The sequence below is a fragment of the Bombus huntii genome, unplaced genomic scaffold, assembly GCF_024542735.1.
Source record: "Bombus huntii isolate Logan2020A unplaced genomic scaffold, iyBomHunt1.1 ctg00000059.1, whole genome shotgun sequence".
In the NCBI taxonomy this organism is placed as follows: domain Eukaryota; kingdom Metazoa; phylum Arthropoda; class Insecta; order Hymenoptera; family Apidae; genus Bombus; species Bombus huntii.
In genome coordinates, this window is record NW_026099320.1 from 1,062,590 (window position 1) to 1,082,820 (window position 20,231).

At 35.6% G+C, this 20,231-nt stretch overlaps 1 long non-coding RNA gene and 1 pseudogene across 1 annotated transcript; both read right to left on the reverse strand.

Annotated features, from left to right (window-relative positions):
* Positions 1-2,204: 2,204 nt before the first annotated feature.
* On the reverse strand, positions 2,205-3,033 carry LOC126875898 (uncharacterized). Its single transcript, XR_007693756.1, has 3 exons — positions 2,953-3,033; positions 2,767-2,869; positions 2,205-2,693 (listed from the first exon to the last, which is right to left on the reverse strand). It is a non-coding gene; the product is annotated as an uncharacterized LOC126875898 (long non-coding RNA).
* Positions 3,034-3,036: 3 nt separating this feature from the next.
* On the reverse strand, positions 3,037-4,583 carry LOC126875854 (uncharacterized; annotated as a pseudogene).
* Between the last annotated feature and the right edge of the window lie 15,648 nt (positions 4,584-20,231).

A 20,231-nucleotide genomic window follows, 5' to 3' on the forward strand; every position in this document is an offset into this window, starting at 1 on the left:
GTCTTACGTCCACCTTGACCTACGCATTGTCACGTAAAATTCGTGATAAAAAAGGATTTTTGCAATCCACTAGCGATAAAAAGTTCGCGTACAAGGTAAATAGCGGGCAAAAGAACGGTATAAAGCATAGAGTGTAGAATATAGTAGCATCGCAGAAAAAGAAAAATCAACAGCTTGGTCGGTCATTGAGCAGCAACAGATCGAGCAACGATACAAATGATCATGGAAGTGCGTTTCTGCTTCCCGGTCTGTTCGAACTATGACGATTTGTCTTTCTGATCTTTCCGACTCGACCGTTGCATCGTTCACTCGACCATCGACCATAAATTGTTTCGAATTTTCTAGAGAACGGACACTTGAAACTACGTGCTTGCGGTACATTCGATAGCCAGGACAGAGGGATCCTTCGTGAGCCTGTTTTCGTCCTGCGAGACGAGCAAATTATTAGAAATTTCCTGATGCAATTGTACGCGGTTTTATGCAACTTTGATTATACACGTGAACGATATTTGGCACAGAGGAGTAACATTTTCGGGGTAACATTTGCGCACTAATAGGTTCCCACATAGCTAAAATAAAGCAAAAGTTGCGCGAAATTAACGGATGACAATTGAGAAATTTCTTGGATGATCTACGTTTATTACGAAATGGTTGGATGCGAAAATCGATATCTGGTAGCATCTAAGTTGTCCGAGAGAGTTTCACGATAAAGGAACAGATCTCTGCCGATATTCTCTATCCGACTATCGTAGCAGATTTGCGTACTTTTGCAAGGTTCTCCAAATTAATACAAATTTCTAACTACCGTAACATCGAGATATTATACATCGTAAGGCAAAGTTAAGGAGAGTGGCGATGACCTCGGAAACGCGAAAAATATCTCAGAAGATAGAATTTTGGTGGCGGGAAGGACAAATGTTCGTGATGGTTTTCCCAATAGCGATTCTGATTCTCCCTTGACGTGTCTGCTCGGCGCCACTTCCGGCATCGTGACAACCACCGTAAGCCCTAGGACGCCCTTACAGCCTCCTTTACATCGCATATGCCCTTCTCGCTGTTGATGAAAATCCAATTTGTGAAATTAGACGTTTGCTCACTTTGAGACAAAGTAAACCGCGTTTCTCACAGGTGTTCGGCAGATGGCGATGATGAGATATAGTGCAACAAAGTGAAATTTTACGCGCGTAAATCTAACAGGATTATAATGTAACAGAAGCACAACAAAGAGGAAACTTGTGATGAAAAAGGAAGAATATATTACCAACGAAACTCTTTTGCTCCATTTTCTTTCGTAGAATTATATTTCACTTGCGAGTATTATAGCAGGTCTGCCTTTGATACAAAAATCATAAAAGGTTTACGTATCTGCACGTATATTTACGCTGTATGAACGACACTCGAGTATTACACGCATGCATTATCGACAAATAGATCCACGTTCGAGATAAGAGTTCCTCTTTGATACTTTCTTATGGTATAAATAACGAGAAATTATCAGGAAGTATGTTACAGTGAAACTGCTCGTACTTCGTTACTTTTACTCGCATGTATGACACCTACAACGATATTCTTTATTGAATCAATAAATAAAAGCGCTTCCCAACGTACGTACAAGACTAGATCTTGAAATATAAGAATCGACGTAACAATAAGACTAAAAAAGTTCGAAATGAAAATAATTCGCCGAAACGGCAAAAAGAGAATACCTGACACAAAAATAACGATACGGTAAATCTGCGTCCCGTTTTAATTTTCATCGATCAGTCGTCCAGCAAGCGAGATGTGTCAAGCAGCAACGGCGACAAGGTAACAGAGACGAAATATTATCGAGTTAACGCACGCGAAGTGGTCGCAGGAATGGCTGACGGGTGCGAGAGTGTAATGCACTTACGTCACGCGAATTTCAGACGAAACAACTGGTGGTGTAACGAAAATTTAGCGTCGCAACCGAATGTGCTAAATATAAAATGGATGGCTGTTGACCGAAAGAAAAATGCTCGACGATACGGTGCCGCCGTTTGTTCTCTTACAAGATTGAACGTCCACGGTCGACCCATTTACCAGACCCTCCTCGTTACACGAAGAGACGAAATCACCAGTGCTATTTAATCGTGCGAATTATATCACGCGTATCTCGCGAATTATTACACGACAGTGATAATAAGGCAAATCTAATAAAATTTACTTCTCATTAAAAAGTCGTACCAAAACAATTATTTATTAATTGGTTTATTTATTAATTCTTAAGAAGATACATATAAATAAGAAAAAATGGTAAAATTTGATTAGTATAATAAAAGTAATATATGCCTATGATCATTCTAAAATATAAAAAGTGAAATAGTCTTACGTTCATTGGTATATTTTAAGAACACATACATCTTTTAACGATAGTTGCAATGTAACATCATTTTTATATTACACGCAAGGTATGGCAAGTATTCCTGCTCTAAGGCACAATTTGAAATCAACAACATTCAGTTTAACAAATTATAACTTCTATTCGTTTTCCATCATGGAATAACGCGGTGGTGTCTTCCATATTGCACTGGACGTGCGTTGTAATCTACTCCTATCTATATTTTCAAACATTTCAGTTAAATCTGGTGTGCACATTCTTCTATCAAAGAATTTATAGACTGCTTTCTTCGGAATTTATCGTTGCATTGCAAGTTCATTTTCGCGTATGTACGCTAAGATTGATAAAAATTCGAGTACTCCATGCATTATAATGTTTATTAACTCATTAAGTAAAACAACACTTACATTGCGCCTAATGTGGAATTGTACGCCTTGGTCTGGCTTCATCGTCCGATGTGTCGTCGTCAGGTTTACTGTGCAAAACAGAAGTGGACCTTGCTGTTTGGAGCTATATTTTGGATAAAATATCGAATGAATAATAGCTTGTGTTTTTATAACAGAAGAATACTTTGATACTGTTTGTAATGTTACCTGCGATGTCATCATCTGAGTCTCCTTCTTTTGTTTCGCTAATAAGATTTTTTTTGCTTTTTCGACAGATCTTCGTGCCAGTTTTTGTACAATGGCTTTTTCTGAAATTTTTTCTTTTTCAAAGGCCTCGATTCTCCTTCTTACGGGCACATTTTTCTTCATTTCATTTTGAATGTCCTGTTTCGTCATGTTTCTATTAGACATTTCCCTTTCACGGGATGGCTCATCTTCTGCGAATAATTCTTCGAACTCGGTGAGTCCAATCGCTTGATTCAGCTGCTGAACCTCCTCCTGCAGAGTTATTGGCGACCGTGATGCAAATTTAGGTTCATTATTTTTTCCTATACTACTAGCCAAGTTTTTATTAATTACTACAGTTTCGTTTGATTTTATTGGTGATAAAGGTTCTACAATTGCGGTAGCGTCCATCATCTTCTGCGTATAAGTAGAATTGATGTCCATCGTGGAATTCATAAGAGGAGTAAATTTCTCAAGTGCATCCTCGCACATTGAAGGATCTTCAATATCATTTCTTGCTGATGGAATTACTGTATCATCAATAATATTAGAATATTTACCCTTCGTGTTTTCACTCCGTGAAAAAGTTCTCTTTATATTGTTGTCTATCTATCTCTTGTTGTCATTGAAGACTTTAATGGTTCAATCCTTTCTGGCTGTATTGCATCTTCTTTTGAAATTGTTTCGCTTAAAACATTCTTTTTTGTTTTACTATGTTTTGTAGGACCTTTTGTGTTTTTTTCATCTGAACTACTTCTAGCACTTTCCTTTTTTTTAGGTCGGCCTCCACGTTTCCTCTAAAAATTTAGAATATATTTAACAACGTTATAGTAGTATTTATATACACAATGTACATACAATTGTATAAGCAATTAGATTTTGACGCATTAATTAACCGATATCAAACATTATTGGGTACTACATATAAGGGTTAGTATTGATTAGTAACATAAGATATGGGGTAAGATTAAAAGTATTAAATTTCATCATAATATGACACAAACATTTACATTACTGTCATCATCAAGAGTTAGCCTTCGTAATTTTGTAACAAGTGACATTGACTGCTGCTTTTTAATATTAATTGCAGCTTTTATTGCAGCCTTTCTTTTTGTTCGGTCAATTGTTGTTTCCAGCACATCCCCAGTTTTTACATCTTTATTTTCTGTTTTATCATGTACTGCTGAATCTGTTACTGTATTATCAGTATTGATAATATCATTTTCTGGGATAGTCTCTTTACGGCGATAACCTTTTTTCTTCAAAACTTTCGGCCTCTTTGTAGTTGAAGGGCCAGGGACTGATTGTGGTATTTCAGCAATTAAACCATGTAAATAATCCAGAGTGTCTTCAAGCTGGTTGTTAATATATTTTTTAACATCCAAGGAATAATTATGTATATTCGATATATCTTTGGTAATCATTTCTTTAATCTCCTTCTTTGATCCAGTATCCATATTTGAAATCTACGAATAAATGATATATATTTAATATATACATTAAACTATACTTTTTAATAATACATACCATAATTTAATATTATGGTTGAAATTATGACGTATATAGCAATTAATACATACACATGTGTTTAGTTCTATTAACTTAGAAGCACATGTAAATTAAAAAAATATATATATATATATGAAACAATAATAAAATAATGAAGTAACATTGAGAATAGAATCTAGTTTAATTACACATATATACCCTTTTAATAATTCCGTTCTTATAAATTTTATTAAATTTACAGTGAAGCTTACAATTACACTAATGCCAATGAATATTAACGTATGCGTTTATTATTACACTAAATAAAAATGAAAGTAATGCAATGAAAAATACAATATACCTTAATGGAAATAAAATAAGTAAATAGCGAAGTATTTATTAATATTATTATATAGCATTATATTATATTATTATAATATTTATTAATATTTACTTACGTTTTACGTTTGCACAAAAACTATAAAATTTTAAATATAAAGAGAGATTTATAACAGAGATAAAGCAAGTCACAGAAATTAGTGTCTTTCAATGGCAAAAATGCGTTAAAGGAAGTGAAACGATAATCTCCGTCTCGCGTCACAAGCGGAACTGTGTCAGTTTTGCTCCTTGAAAGTACACGTAGCGGTACATGAGCTAGAGAACATTTCAAATCATGTTGTTGTTTTTTTTGCTTCGGAGTATCAAGATCGTGAGGACATACATAATATATTAATAAATAAACTCCGGGCAAAACAATGTCGCCGTTACGTTACCGTCGAACCGTCGAACAAAGACGAATTTGAATTCTCCGACTCTCCCCCGATCTGTTTATACTATACCAGTTTAAACGGACGCAATCGTAAAGAGTTCACGAGAGTTATGGATCAGTATCTACGAGTATCTACCGTCTTTGCGAACATTATCTATAATTATTTATTTAATCATTTGAAAATATACTTGAAGGTTTCAACAACGAGCAATCTTGTCTAATAAATCTCACGATCAACCATCCTCTACACACAAGTCCTCTGAAAACATAACGACTTTTCAGTTCAATTTGAATCGTTGCGTTCAACGCCATCAGGGTGTCCTGCATAACGCGGGCATCCGACTAGGTGCTGATACCACATACAAGAACAAGTCGAATATGTGAAATAAAGCTTTTTAGCTTAAGGTCCCGTTTTGAAAAAAATACAGTTTGAACATGTTCGGTTGGCAATTGGCTTAATACACGCGTATGATAAATAACAAGATTTATTACATGATTTTACAAAATTTGTTAAAATTGATTAAGAAGTTACTTTCAAGAAGTAATATTTACATAATTGTAAATTGAACCCTATGTTTAACAAAATTAGGCATTCTTAAGTATTTGTTATTGTAAATTACTATTATGCTTCGCCAAGTGTGATTGGAACACATTTCTGGAACACAGCGTCCATCGATGTCTTCAATGAAAGAACATAAGTTTAATAACCTAACTTATCGACGAAATAAATCCCTAGCCCCCGGGTAGCGTGTTAGGAAGCTTCCGTGGTAATTCTTTTAAAAGCAATTAACGAGTGATCTGTTCGCGAATTATTGTATTGTATTATATATTATGTGGCATCATGATATCATAAGGAATACAAGTCACTATGATTTCTTCGTACTATTTCACAGATGGAGTGTGCAAATTTGACTTTACAATGAGCAAAGTCAAACGTGACAATGACAAAATTGTATGTGGCAAAACTGGATACCTCAATGTTATACAGTGTGTCAAGAAAGTGTTTGTTGTCATCTTATGTCTTTGGGAGGTAATTCTACACCTTCGGATTTGCGAAGATCTGTTGAAAAAGAGGATCACAAAATTGACCTCGAGCATTCTATTGCACGTATTGCGTGTTTGTGCGCGTATTTATCCATCGATGTATTGCAAAGAACAGTTTGTCCAATAGGGGTTTCACACGCAGCAATGGGAAAAATAATACTCTCACCCTGAGAGAATTGACCGGCGAGGGCGCGGCAGAGGCCATGGAAGCGCTTCGGTGAGGCGCGCTAGGTCCGTCGCGCCCCCCGGTGGGGTGCAAACTTAGGCGCTGGCAACTCAGCGCCCCGGGGCAGCAAATCAGCCCGGCAGGGGAACCGGACTGTCTGGCACGGCGGCTCCGGCGACGAGGCGCGGTGTGACGTGGCCGCATATCGCTCCATTAGGGGGTGTATTGAGCGCGGGGGGGGGGGGGTGTATCCCTCACACCAGTTCCCGGGCCCCTCTAGATCGCTGCCGGGACGGTCATCATGGAGGTTTTAGTCCGTTGGCGTCCGCCACTACCACGCCGCTTTTTCCCAGAAGCGACCTGGTGTCCTCCACGTTAATAAAAAAAAAAAAAAAAAAAAAAAGTGGGAAAAATAATACGCCAAAAAGGTGTACGTTATAAGGTTCGCCGTGTGCGAAATTATGTCGTTTGACGAATATTCGATGGTTAGCCGCTAAGAAAATTATAACGCAATCCTTGGAAATATCTTGTTTACGGATGAGAGCGATTCTTCCGATAGCAATATTCTCGATCGTCAGACTGCCAAGATTTAGGCTTTTGAAAGTTCTCACATTATGATACAATGATACAGAGATTCAAGCAGGCTCGAGCAAGTTTGATTTATTCCACAGCTCGCTTTAACGTGTAGATAAAATCAATTTGAAAATGGAATAGATATCATATGTTCGCGAGCAGCCAGAAAACAACACTGACGTTATTTCGTATCGCATCTGACTTTAAAAACGAACATAAAATGAAAATAAACGGTTTTTCATACAAAAATGCATACTTGTTACGATGCATCGTGAGTAGCAGAGTAACGCATATGTTCGTGTATTACAGCATGAACGTATTAATGAATAAATAATATATATATATTAAATTAAAATTTTTAATATTTTTATAATTTAATAATAATAATAATTACTATATTTATATAAGTATTATAAATAAAATATGTATAATAATATTATTAATATCTTTTTATTAGGACTATATAATTTATATATAACTATAAAATATAATTTAAAAATTTTTAATATTTTTATAATTTAATAATTATATTTATTTAAATATTATAAATAAAATATTTATAGTAATATTATTAATATTTTTTTATTAATATTAAAAATACAATCTTAAAATTTGTAATATTTTTAATCTTATAATATCATTAATATTTTTTATTTATATTAATATATAATTAAAATTTTTTATATTTTATAATTTAATATATATATATAATAAATAAAAAATTTTTAAATTATATATTATACAATTTATATTATAGTAATTTCCATTTTTTCAAAATAAAAAAAATTGTATATTAAACAATTTAAAAATAAAGGGTAGAATATTTAAGTATTAATATTTTATAATTTAATTTTATAGATAATTAAATATTTATAGTAATATTATTATTTTTTATTAATATTTTAAAATATTATATGTGTGTGTGTGTGTGTGTGTGTGTGTGTGTGTGTGTGTGTGTGTGTGTGTGTGTGTGTGTGTGTGTATGTCGGGTTAACATTAGAATTTAAGGCGTGTAACGATTCTTCGTTTGAATTAGCCATCGTTTTATGAAACAGAGATTATATTTACGCGAATATACAAGATTTTACAAAATATTATGAATATTGAGTTTAATGAATGATAAGATTAACAAATGATAAGTTTAACTAATGATTCCAAACGAATCCACGGTCAACGGGATAACTCTTTACTATGCGTAGAATAATTTAAACACAAAAAAAAATACGATTGCGGAGGCACTCGGTAAATTGCTCGATGTATCACTTTCCAAGGCGATCACACGAATGAATATCTGATGAAAATCTTTTTCGCTGTACGACTGCATTTTGTTCGTTATATGCTCGCTGGAGGCATCGAGAAGCTTCCAATCGCCGCTGCTAGGCAGACTCTGCCAAGAGTTTGTTGTATACTCTTTGGAAGCATCGAGAAAGATCCAAACGTCGTTGCTAGGCAGCCTCTGTCTGGAGTCTGATTCCTAATACAACGTGTGTCCCATTATATCGACATCTCCAAAGTACAATTCTATGTGATTTCTAGGGAGAACAATACAACCGATCCACACCTTCGTCAGGCAAAACGTTTATCCCGTGACCGCGGCTACGCTCGGCGACCAGCTGCCACCTCGAACCCACCCTCGCCATCACATATATCGAACAATTACAAATGACAACAATTGCTTAATTACAGCTATGACAAAACCCAGGCTAAAGCACCAGAAGACTCTCGCAAAATTGCAAAGGGAAGGCTCCGGTTTTCCTTTCATCTCCGACACGTTCTTTTGTGATCCCGTTGGCCGCGGATTCGTTATCGGGCCTGAGACCATCGTCACTAGTGTCGCGAGTGCCAATTGTCGTGATCAATTGTCAAGACTGTAATAACTCTATTATTGTAATAAACTACACCTGCGTGTACCGTACCAATGGCTAATTCCCGTGAAGATTCATTTGACGCCCACAATCCTACTCCCAGTGCTAATCCGACATACATATTAATATTTTTAAATATATTTTTTTTTAATATTCAAAAATTTTTTAAATTTCCCTAATATTTTCAATATTATGCTCTAAATGTATAAGCTATTTAAATTAAACAAGTTCATCTTTCTCTTTATTTAATTTAAATATAAATTAGTAATAATAATTAAATAATTAATTATAAATATATTTATAATCAAATTATTATTATTAATATTAATAAATAAATATATATTAATAATAAATAAGAAATTTTTAATCTAAAATGTATTTCTAATAAATCACAAACATATCCTATAATCTTTCCTGTAAATGTTTCAACTAAACATTTTTCAAAATAAAATTCATAATAAATTATTTTATTTGTTAAATAACTCATTATAAACTTATAAAAAAATTCTATTATAAAAAATCTTTTGATAAATATTAATTTTTTTCAAATAAATATTTAATATTAATACTAAAAATATTAATCCTAATAATATTAGCTTAAATACAAGATATTTATAACTATAAATTAAATTAATATTTAATTGATAAAAGAAAAAATTAAAAATAAATTTTCTTAAAATTAATATAATTATTAAAATTACTGATATAATTCCAGCTATAATACAATCCTCATTTAAATAAATTAAATTTATTATATAATTATTTCCCATTATTATAAATATTGTACGAAAAGAATATGATACTGTAAAAATTGTTCCAAAAATTAAATTTATTGTACTAAAAATTCTTTTCATATTTAAAAAATAATATTCAACAATTAAATCTTTAGAATAAAATCCTACTAAAAACGGAAATCCACATAATATTAATAATGAAAATATTATTAATAATCCTTTTATTGGATATAAATAAAATATACCAGAATAAAAACGAAAATTCTGAATACCATTTATATAATGAATAAATCTTCCAACACACATAAATATTATAGATTTAAAAAATGCATGAATAAATAAATGTAAAAATGTTAAATCTGTTATTCCTAAAGAATAAATTCTTATTATAAGACCTAATTGACTTAATGTTGATAAAGCAATAATCTTCTTAAAATCTATTTCAAAATTAGCTATAACTCCTGAAACTAATATTGTTATTCTTGAAATTATTAAAATGAATCTTTTATATTTAAAATCAATTATTATCTCATAATTGATTAATAAATAAATTCCAGCAGTATCTAAAGTTGATGAATGAACTAATGAAGACACAGAAGTAGGAGTAATTATTGCAGCTGGTAATCACATCATAAATATTAATTGTGCACTTTTTGTAAATACTATTAAAAAGAACATTAATAAAATGAATAAATCTATTTTATATAAAATTAAATTTCATGTACCAAAAATTACTAAAAAAGAAATAATTATTAATAAACTAGAATCACCTAAACGATTTAAAATTACTATAATTATTCCTGAATTAAATGATAAAAATTTTTGATAATAAATAATTAAACAATAAGAAATTAAACCCAGACCATCTCATCCTAATAATAAAGTTAATATATTAGGTCTCAAAATTTAAAAAATTATTGATATTAAAAACATTAATATTAAATAATAAAAACGATTAATTAAATATTTATTATTTAAATTTATATATCTAATTCTATATAATTAAATAAAAGAACTAATTAATATTACTAAAAATACAAATATTAATAATTTAAATCTAATCATAAAAATTGTTAGGGAAGTGATACATTTACACTGTACATGAGAGTGTGTGTGTAAGGGTCAGAGGGCGTCCAGGTCTTAGTTGAGACAAAAGACAGCCGTTAAAAGATTCTGGATAGTCGGTTGGCGACAAGCGTGCGTGCAAGACGTTCTTCAGAGTGTAATATAGATGTATAGCTGTTGTGTGTGAAATATAGTCAATTATTTGTATTACCAAATCCTTGAATTTCCTTAATAGATTCGTATTCCAATTATGATCGTTATTACAAAATTTATTAGAAACTGACAAAGTAACGATACAGAATGTTATAACAGAACAGAATAGAATGTCGAGTACTGACTTGGGAGGTTTTTTTATATCAAGGGGTTGGCTCCTGTGGAGGGGTTATCGTTGGATGCCGGTCACATAGGGATCCTGTTACTGCTTAGTTACTGTTTCGATGGCTAAGGTATGTGAGATATGATTATCCTATTGCTGCATTCCCGGGGCCACAGTGACACTAGAGACGTTGTCTGTGTTTTATGAATTGGAGACATTATTTTGAGAATGGACCCTGTGGTTATTTGGATTATTTTGATTTCCTTGTACTGTTTGGGAGTAGTATAGGAGATTGAAGTAGTAGTGAATTTCGGAAGACTGGGTATTTGATTGGTTGTCTCTTTGGCTCTAAGCTTGGGATACTTATTTATACATAAGGTTTTGTAGGCTGAGCGGCCTTTGTAGTTAGCAGAATGGTCACCTTGACAGTGGATGCACTTCGTTGGGGTTTCCGGTGATTTAGTGCACTGGTCAGTGGGGAGTGTAACTGCACATTTAACGCAGCGGATTTATATGCAATCGCTTCCTCTGCAATGTTTGCATTTTTCAAAGCTTTTGTTCATGCAATAGCTCTAGTGTTTTGTTCTCGTGTTTTCGTTCTAGTTATCCTAGTTGAACAAGTTTTGAAGTGTCCGTGCCTGCCTGTTCAAATGGATCGAATAGAGCATTCTCTCTTCCTCCGAAGATGGTTGTATTTCATCTTCACTCAATATGTTGCGTCGTGCAACACTCTACCTGGACCCGGCCATACACCGCGGGCCAGACAGGCCCCAGATGTCCGCTCATTCTTACGGCGTACTCTCAATAACCTTAAGCACCCGTCATAAATCCCACTAATTTGCTTGCTAAGGTCCTTCAGACCCAACAAACATCTGTTTTCTGAATCATTTCTAAAGATTATTGTCTACCACGGCTTGACAAGGGAAAGTTGGGTTTTCCCACGTACGATGCTTCCTAATAACAACTTTCTATCGAGAGCAGCTAAGACCCTTCCTAGTCCACCAACCTTCGTTTAACCAATTAACAACAAATCCGATGGTCCCGTGCGCTGGACATACGCATCCTTAGCTTTCCTCCGCTACAGCATCGTCACCGAACATCACTGATTCTTCAACCTTCAAACATACAACATCCTTCGACCGGGTCTACACCCGAAGATCAGTCAGTCACTTATCTTATACATACGCACCAGCGTAACTATCTTCTTCACAAAGTTGTTGGAATAAACTGTCATTCACACCTTGTTACATCAGTGTCATATTCAATTAACCACCTCTATTATCCTAATCGAAATAGGGGATCGATCATTTCGTGGCGTCGATTATCTAATCGTGACGGGAATTTACGACTCCCGTTGGCGTGCTTCCTAGCGATCGCGTCTCTCCGCGATCGAAACACAATGTCATAGATCTGTTTTGCCGCTTTTTAATTTCTTGTTTCTGAATATTTGCTTGAAACTTTTTCACTTCAGGGAATGACTCATCTTCTTCTTTTAGCTGATGCATCTTCGTGTTTTCACTCTGTGAAAAAGTTCTCTTTCTATTACTATTTCTTGTTGTCATTGAACACTTTTCTGGCTGTATTGCATCTTCTCTTATAGTGAATGTGTCTGTGAAGTACCCGCGATCTTCCTTGAAATTGTTTCGCTTAAAACACTTTTCTCATTTACTATGTTTTGTAGGGCTTTGTGTTATTTCTTCTTCTGAGCTACTTCTAGCACTTTTCCTTTTTTTTTAGATCGGTTTTCACGTTTCCTCTAAAAATGTAGGATATATTTAATTACGTTATAATAGAATTTATATGCACAATGTACATACATTAAGCGATTAGATTTCAACATATTAATTAACCGATATCTTTTAGGTATCATTATTAGATACTATATATAAAGGTTAGTATTGATCAGTAACATGAGATTTGGGGTAAGATTAAAGATATTAAATTTCATCATAATATGATACAAACATTTACATTACTGTCATCGTCACGAATTAATGGCCTTCGTAATTTTGCAACAAGTAACATTGACTGTTGTTTTTTAATATTAATTGCAGCTTTCCTTCAACCCTCTTTTTTTGCTCGGCTCTTCAAAACTTTCGGCGTAGTTGAAGTTGAAGGGCCAGGTTGTGGTGTTTGAGCAAAGTATCTCCAAAATGGTCGTTAACAGATTTTTTAACACCGAAGCAACGTATATTCAATATATCTTTGGTAATTAGTGCTTTCATCCGATTCTTTGATGTAGTACCGATATTCCTACAATCGATATATCTACAAATAAATTCTTTATAAGTGTAGTATCGTGGAAAGAAGGGCCTGTGGTGGTACTCGATAGTTAAATAGCACCACTCGACACTAACTAGTGTCGGACGACGAAGTGGTTAGCGCCTTAGGTTACGAACGTAGGAGTCCGATTTTTCTTCCACGGTACAAAAAATGAGGAAAAGAGCGGCCGTACCCAACAGCGACCTCTACAGCGCTGAGCACAGCTCAACGATACTACATAAGTATTTAATATATACATTAAACTATACTTTTTAATAATACATACCATAATTTAATATTGTGCTTGAAATTATGACATATGTAACAATTAATACAAACACTTAACTTAGAAGCATATGTAAATTATTTTTCAAAAAAAATATTTATATGAAACAATAATAAAATAATGAAATAACGTTGAGAATAAAATCTAGTTTAATTACAAATATATACACTGTTAACAATACCGTTCTTATCAATTTTATTAAATTTACAGTGAAGCTTACAATTACACTAATGTCAATGAATATTAACGTATATGTTTATTATTACACCAAATAAAAGTGAAAGTACTCTAATGAAAAATACAATATACTTTAATGGAAATAAAACAAGTAAATAGCGAAGCATTTATTAATATTATTATACAGTACTATATTATATTATTATAATATTTATTAATATTTACTTACCTTTTACGTTTGCATAAAAACTACAAAATTGTAAATATCAACTTTTATAACAGAGATAAAACAAGTCACAGAAATTCGTGTCTTTCAATGGCAAAATGCGTTAAAGTAAGGGAAACGATAATCTCCGTCTCGCGTCACAAGCGGGACTGTGCCAGTTTTGCTCCTTGAAAGTACATGTAGCGGTACATGAGCTAGAGGACAATTCAAATTATGTTGTTTTTTTGCCTCGGAGTATCAATATCGTTAGGACATACATAATGTAGCAATAAATAAACTCCGGACAAAACTATGTTGCCGCTTCGTGCAACTGTCGAACGAAGACGAATTTGAATTTTCCGATTCTCCTCCGACCAGTTTATACTGTACCAGTTTAAACGGACGCAATCGTAAAGAGTTATCGATCATGTAGTGGATCGTGTGAGGATCAATAATTTAGAGAATACGAGAAATTGCTGCTGCAACGCCTCAAATATATTTAGAATAAATAAAATAAATACGAATAAATATAAATACCGTCGAGAGACGCTCGTACAAATGTATTCGCGAAGCTAGGGTATGGTCGCTTGCGAAAAACTCGATAACTATAACTCGGATGACTCGGATAATAACTCGTAGATATTGATCGATAATTCGTAGGTACTCGGTATATACAAACTCGCGATCACGTCCGTTTATTTATACTGGGGGGGGGGGGGGGGGAGTCGGAAAATTTGAATTCATCTTAGATCGACGATTGCCCATAACGGTGACTTTGTTTTGTCCGGAGTTTACCTATCGATATGTTTCGTGCGTCAAGGCGATGTCCGTGTTCCGAGGCACAACAACACGAGTCGCTCTCGATCCGCCACGTCCTATGACTCTACCGACTATCTACCGAGTATTGATCAGTTACTAACGAGTTATGAGCGAGCGGTTATACACTGTCTTAGCGAATCCGTTAATACGAGCGTCTTTGCGAACATTATCTGTTCTTATTTATTTAATCATTTTAAAATATACTTGACGGTTTCTACAACGGGCAATCTCGTCTAAAAAATCTCACGATTAACCATCCTCTACACACAAGTCCCTTAATACATAACGACTTTTCAGTTCAATTGGGATCATTGCGTATAACGCCATCTATTCGCCCGGGCGCGCCATTTTTCTCTAGAATATAAATTGTACCGCATGCTTGAATATGTACCGCATGCTGGAAATAGCCAGCCATGTTGATATGGAAGAGGAGGCGAAAGTGGAGCATATTGTAGAAGGAATAGTAGATGAAGAAAACAATAAGTCTACTACATCCATTAAAGAATTGAAGAAGAGATTAATCATGTACGAGGAACAGAATTATCGCAGAGCAAAATTGCTTGTGAAGCTAGCCAAAATTGAAAGGAGCAGGATGCCCAGTCAATCTGGAGATATGAAGAAGACGAGATGTTACAATTGCGGCGACGAAGAATATGAGTGTGCAGAGTGCCCGAATAGGTCGAGAGGACCCAAGTGCTTTAAGTGTAGAGAGTACGGACACATCGTATCGAAATGCGACAATACCGATACCGGTAGCGAACTAACTTTAATGAGAGCGAATCAGTATGTGAAAATTGGTATCGGGTCCGGAAGAAATTGTACACTCGAAGAATTTTCGACGAATATTGTGATAGATGATGAGTCGTACGTTGTAACGATACATGTAGTTTCAGATACCTTGATGCAACACTCGTTCATAATTGGCACATACTTCCTGAATACCGTCGAATTAAACATAAAGGACGGAAATGCTTCTATTCGTAAAGTAGAGGAAAAAGATTGTAATAGACACCAGGAGGTGTTTAAAGTAGATATAGAAATGCGGCAAGACAAAGTAATTGATCAGTCTTAATCCGACTTTGCAAATCCGATCGTAGTTGAAAGAAGGAACGGATCTCTTCATGTTCCTATCGAGGAGAATAGTAGAGAATGTACGGCAGTTGTAGTTACCATGAGTCCTTATCTCGAGGACACCGTCGTCATGAAACAAAAATTTGTTAGATGAACCGGTTTTTTTGCGTGAAGAGGGAAAAATGCTATTACGCGTACCCAGAGAGATCCGCGTCTCTGGGTTATGTAGGACTCGGAAGGTGACATCGCCATACGCCCTAAAAACCCCTCGATCCTTTATTTGATTAGACACGGACAACCCTGGCATAGCCGATCAGCATTCATCAGGGTTGTCATTAACCGCGTCTCCGAATATTTAACGTTGCATACTGGTACCGCTCCTCCTGTTCGCTGACCCCATAGCCATTTCCATTTCTCTTCTGTAATTTATTATCGATTTGCAGAACGCTTTGAGCTTTGTCCAGTATTCGTCCTTGGTAACCACGGTGTCCACCAAGTTGACCACACTTATCCGGAGATCCAGGAAATTCTCGAGTTCGATCGTTATGTTCATTAGGTCCATTTAGGACACACGAACAGGACGTGTTCTGCATCGTCGTTCGGGTCACCACAATCTCTACACTTAGTGTCGACCCCCTTACCGATCCTCTTTCTGTAGCTGTTGAAGATACCATGCCCCATTAACATTTGCATCGTAAAGTAATCGATGTCTCTCCTTTTCTTGGCGAATATAGACGCATTACCTATCAACTTCCTAGTAAAGTTGTCCTCTTTGTAAATGCCCTATTCCGCTTGTCACTCCATTATTGCTTTCTTCCTTATGTCATCCAGTTCTTCTTTTAACATGATGTATCTATCGATCACTTCACCTTCAACAGCTAAGCTCTTATAAATCTTCATTCTCTCGTATGATTCTTTCAACATCCTAGCTTTAATGTTGATCGGTAAGTTGCCGGTCAATACACAAAGCACCGCATGAGATACAGTGCGGTAGGCTGTAAATGTAATGCACAGGGCAGTACGTTGGGTCCGTTTTATAATCTTCCTGTTCTTCTCATAGTTCATTGCATCAGCTCACACAGGCGCACCATATGTCACGATGGGTTCCCAAACATTGTAATAGAGCCTGCGCGCCAAGCCAGGCGGACCATTGATATTCGGCAGAACTCTTAGGAAACTAAAGTCCTTCAAACAGACAAACAGTCTTTGTCCCAACTACGGGAAGATAGGGGAAACCTATTGTTACGCCATGCGGCTTACCATAGGTCATATTCTTAACTGTCGATCGCGGCACTATAATGTCGCAGACGGATCGTCGTGTCTGCCCGGCAAACAAACATTGTAGTGGCAAGCGCGTGGTTCATTAAGCAGGGCGACTTCCAGAAACGTCGACTCGTGGCCCGTATTTTACCTCGCGTAAAAGAATGTGGCGTGATCCGAACGTAGTGGGGGTCGCCTTCCAGAAAAAACGAAAAAAATCGAAAGGCGTTCAGAACTTTTCGAGAAGTCGAACCGTCAACACATGTGGTATGTCGCGCATTACTTATCAACCAAAACGCAGTTACATTTTCTTTGTTCCATTTATATCTTTCTAGTTAATAAGTTGTTGAAATAAACATTAATTTATTTGTGTTAATTCTGTGGAATTTCTTTGAACTACCCTTATTATCATAATCGAAATAAGGGGATCGATCAGTTCGTGGCGTCGATTATTTAATCGTAACGGGAACTTACAACTCTCGTTGACGTGCTATCTCGCGATCGCGTCTCTCCGCGAACGGTCGAAACGCCTATTTTTTAACGAACGACGTCTCCCACTAGAGACTTTCTCTCGAGAGCGGCTAGCATCCTTTTCTAACCACCGACATACAAATTGACCAATTCCTTTACTTTCTGAACGAAGGTTGTCCTCGACGAATCCGATTTTTCCTCTGCAATATTTTTAAAGCTACACATTTCGAATTTTCCAATTATGCCGAAACAATTGCGTGAACCACTCTATATATTCCATACAATAAACTATTTTTTGCGTTTTAAAGTAGTTGAATATTTTATTAAAATACTCTGAGCAATTCTCAGGTTTCTGTGAAAACAAGATAACCCAAATGTAGTTGTGTTTCCTTCAGAATTATGCAGATTTTATTTGAAATATGTGAGGTGTAAGTGACCCCGACGTGATCGAGCTAATGAGATTTCAATGATCGTGATTCCGGGCGCGCTAACGATATGTCAAACAAGAATAAAACAGTTACGACCAGTGAAGTAGTCCGCGTGCCTTTGACGATGCCCTAGAAGATAGTGCTATGGTTCTCCTTACTAGAGAGATAGCTCGCGGCGGCGAGCATCGCGGGCGATGAAGAAAAATCCACCGCCCTCCAAGGGTGTCTAGAACCTGAGTACTTAGAGCGAATCGAGGACATAGCGTTGAATACCCCGGCCACCACAATATGATAAACTCAAGGACGAAACACTTCTCTCTCCTTTTCCTTTATTTGTCGGCTCTACATCCATCCCCCTTGCTTACTCAAGTTGTTGTTTGTCTATATAAGATTCAGCAGCTATGGAACCACATATGGGCAAGATGGATTGACAGAAAGGAAGCGGAGGATTTTCGCGACGGAGGATGTAATTGAAGGATGAGCGTTGTAATGAATTGGTTTTGGTTTGTAAATATATTTGTTATGTTCTTGCAGCACTTCTTCTTTGCATTCTCAAGTCCCTTGGACGGCCTTTAGGAGAGAACAAAGACACAAATGATAATTGTAGCTGCTGGCTGTAGATGTCGCTGCTAGGGTACTGCTGTATTTTCTTTTCATTTAAGAATCGTGGAAGAAAAATCGGACTACGGTCGCCGGGATTTAAGAACCCAGATCCCGAACGTTCGTAACTCGAGGCGCTAACTACTGCGCTACCGTTGTCTGGTATTAGTTAGTGTCGAGTTGTCGTATTTGTGCTGTCGAGTGCCGCCACATATGTATGCATTTCTGAATTGAGTGGTTTACAAGTAATTACAATCGATATACATTACAAGTAATTACAATTTATTACAAATGACTCGCTGTGCATATTACTATAACAGTCAGTACTAATTCTATAGATCAGCAGCATTGTAACTTTCCAATAAACAACCGAAAATCACGTCGTTGAATAATAGATGCATTCACTGTAGAACGAAATTATTATTACGAATATAAGAGAAACGATTTAAAAACCATGTATTTTTTCATTTAAATTATTTGCATTTGCAAAGGGAGATACAAAATTTTAACAACGTTGCAAATTACAAAGACACAAATTACAGTTTCGTGTTTAAGTTATTGTTCAGAGTTTGTTGGAATACAACGATATTAATCGCATACAGATGAGGTGATTGATCGAACGGATTCTTTCCTTCGTTGTTCAGCGATATCCACATTAGCGTGCGTTCGTGAGATGTACCACGGCGGCTAGCACGTGCATGCTCTTTCGAGAATTCGGCGGAAGAAGCGTAGGAATATGGATGGAACATTCCCGATGGGCACGTCGAAAAGCTACTAGAAGGTTCTGTGGCACATGTGACGACACACAGACACCCACACAGGTCACACTCATTACTGCGTAGAGAGTGGGGTTCAAAACCCTTTCAAGGGCCATGGGTCACTAAGCCAGTCAGTCTGTGAATAACTAGCCAACTGTCTACATTCCAGAACACACACACTTATAATTCCTGTAATAATTGTTTAATAAATATCACATTATATTGTTTCAACACAAACATTGTGTCCCACAGATTATTAATCTCAATTCCAAGATTAAATTCTAACAGAGCTTCCTAATAATTATGGTACAATTGGTAAAATGATGATTTTACATGAAAAAAGTAAAAAATATATTAGATAATTGAAATAACGCGATATAAATATAATTGAAATAACATCAGTAAGAACGGATGTTTTAAGCTTTCGATTTTGAGAAAACAGGGTATGAATATGTTTAGTTAAAAAACAATCCGTGTTTATTCGAGCATTCGCGGAGAGACGCGATCGCGAGAAAGCACGTCAACGGGAGTAGTAAATTCCCGTTGCAATTAGATAACCGACGCCACGAACTGACCGATCCCCTGATTTCTGTTACGATAATAGGGGTGGTTCAATGAATTTAACACTGCATTAACAGGTTAATATAGCTTGTATATTTAAAAATAATGAATGTAATAATAAAAACGTCACAAATTATTTAGCGATAAATACAGTTGATATGTTATAGGAATTCGACCCGACTTTGCGATATCTCTCAATGAATTCGTTAGACTAAGCAATTTATAACGTTTGACTCTTCAGAAGGGACCGATTACTCATCGATCCTTTTCGTTGTCTTCTCTGGAAGACGACCCCCACTACGCTCGGATCACGCCACCGTTCGCGCCTATGATCACGTATACC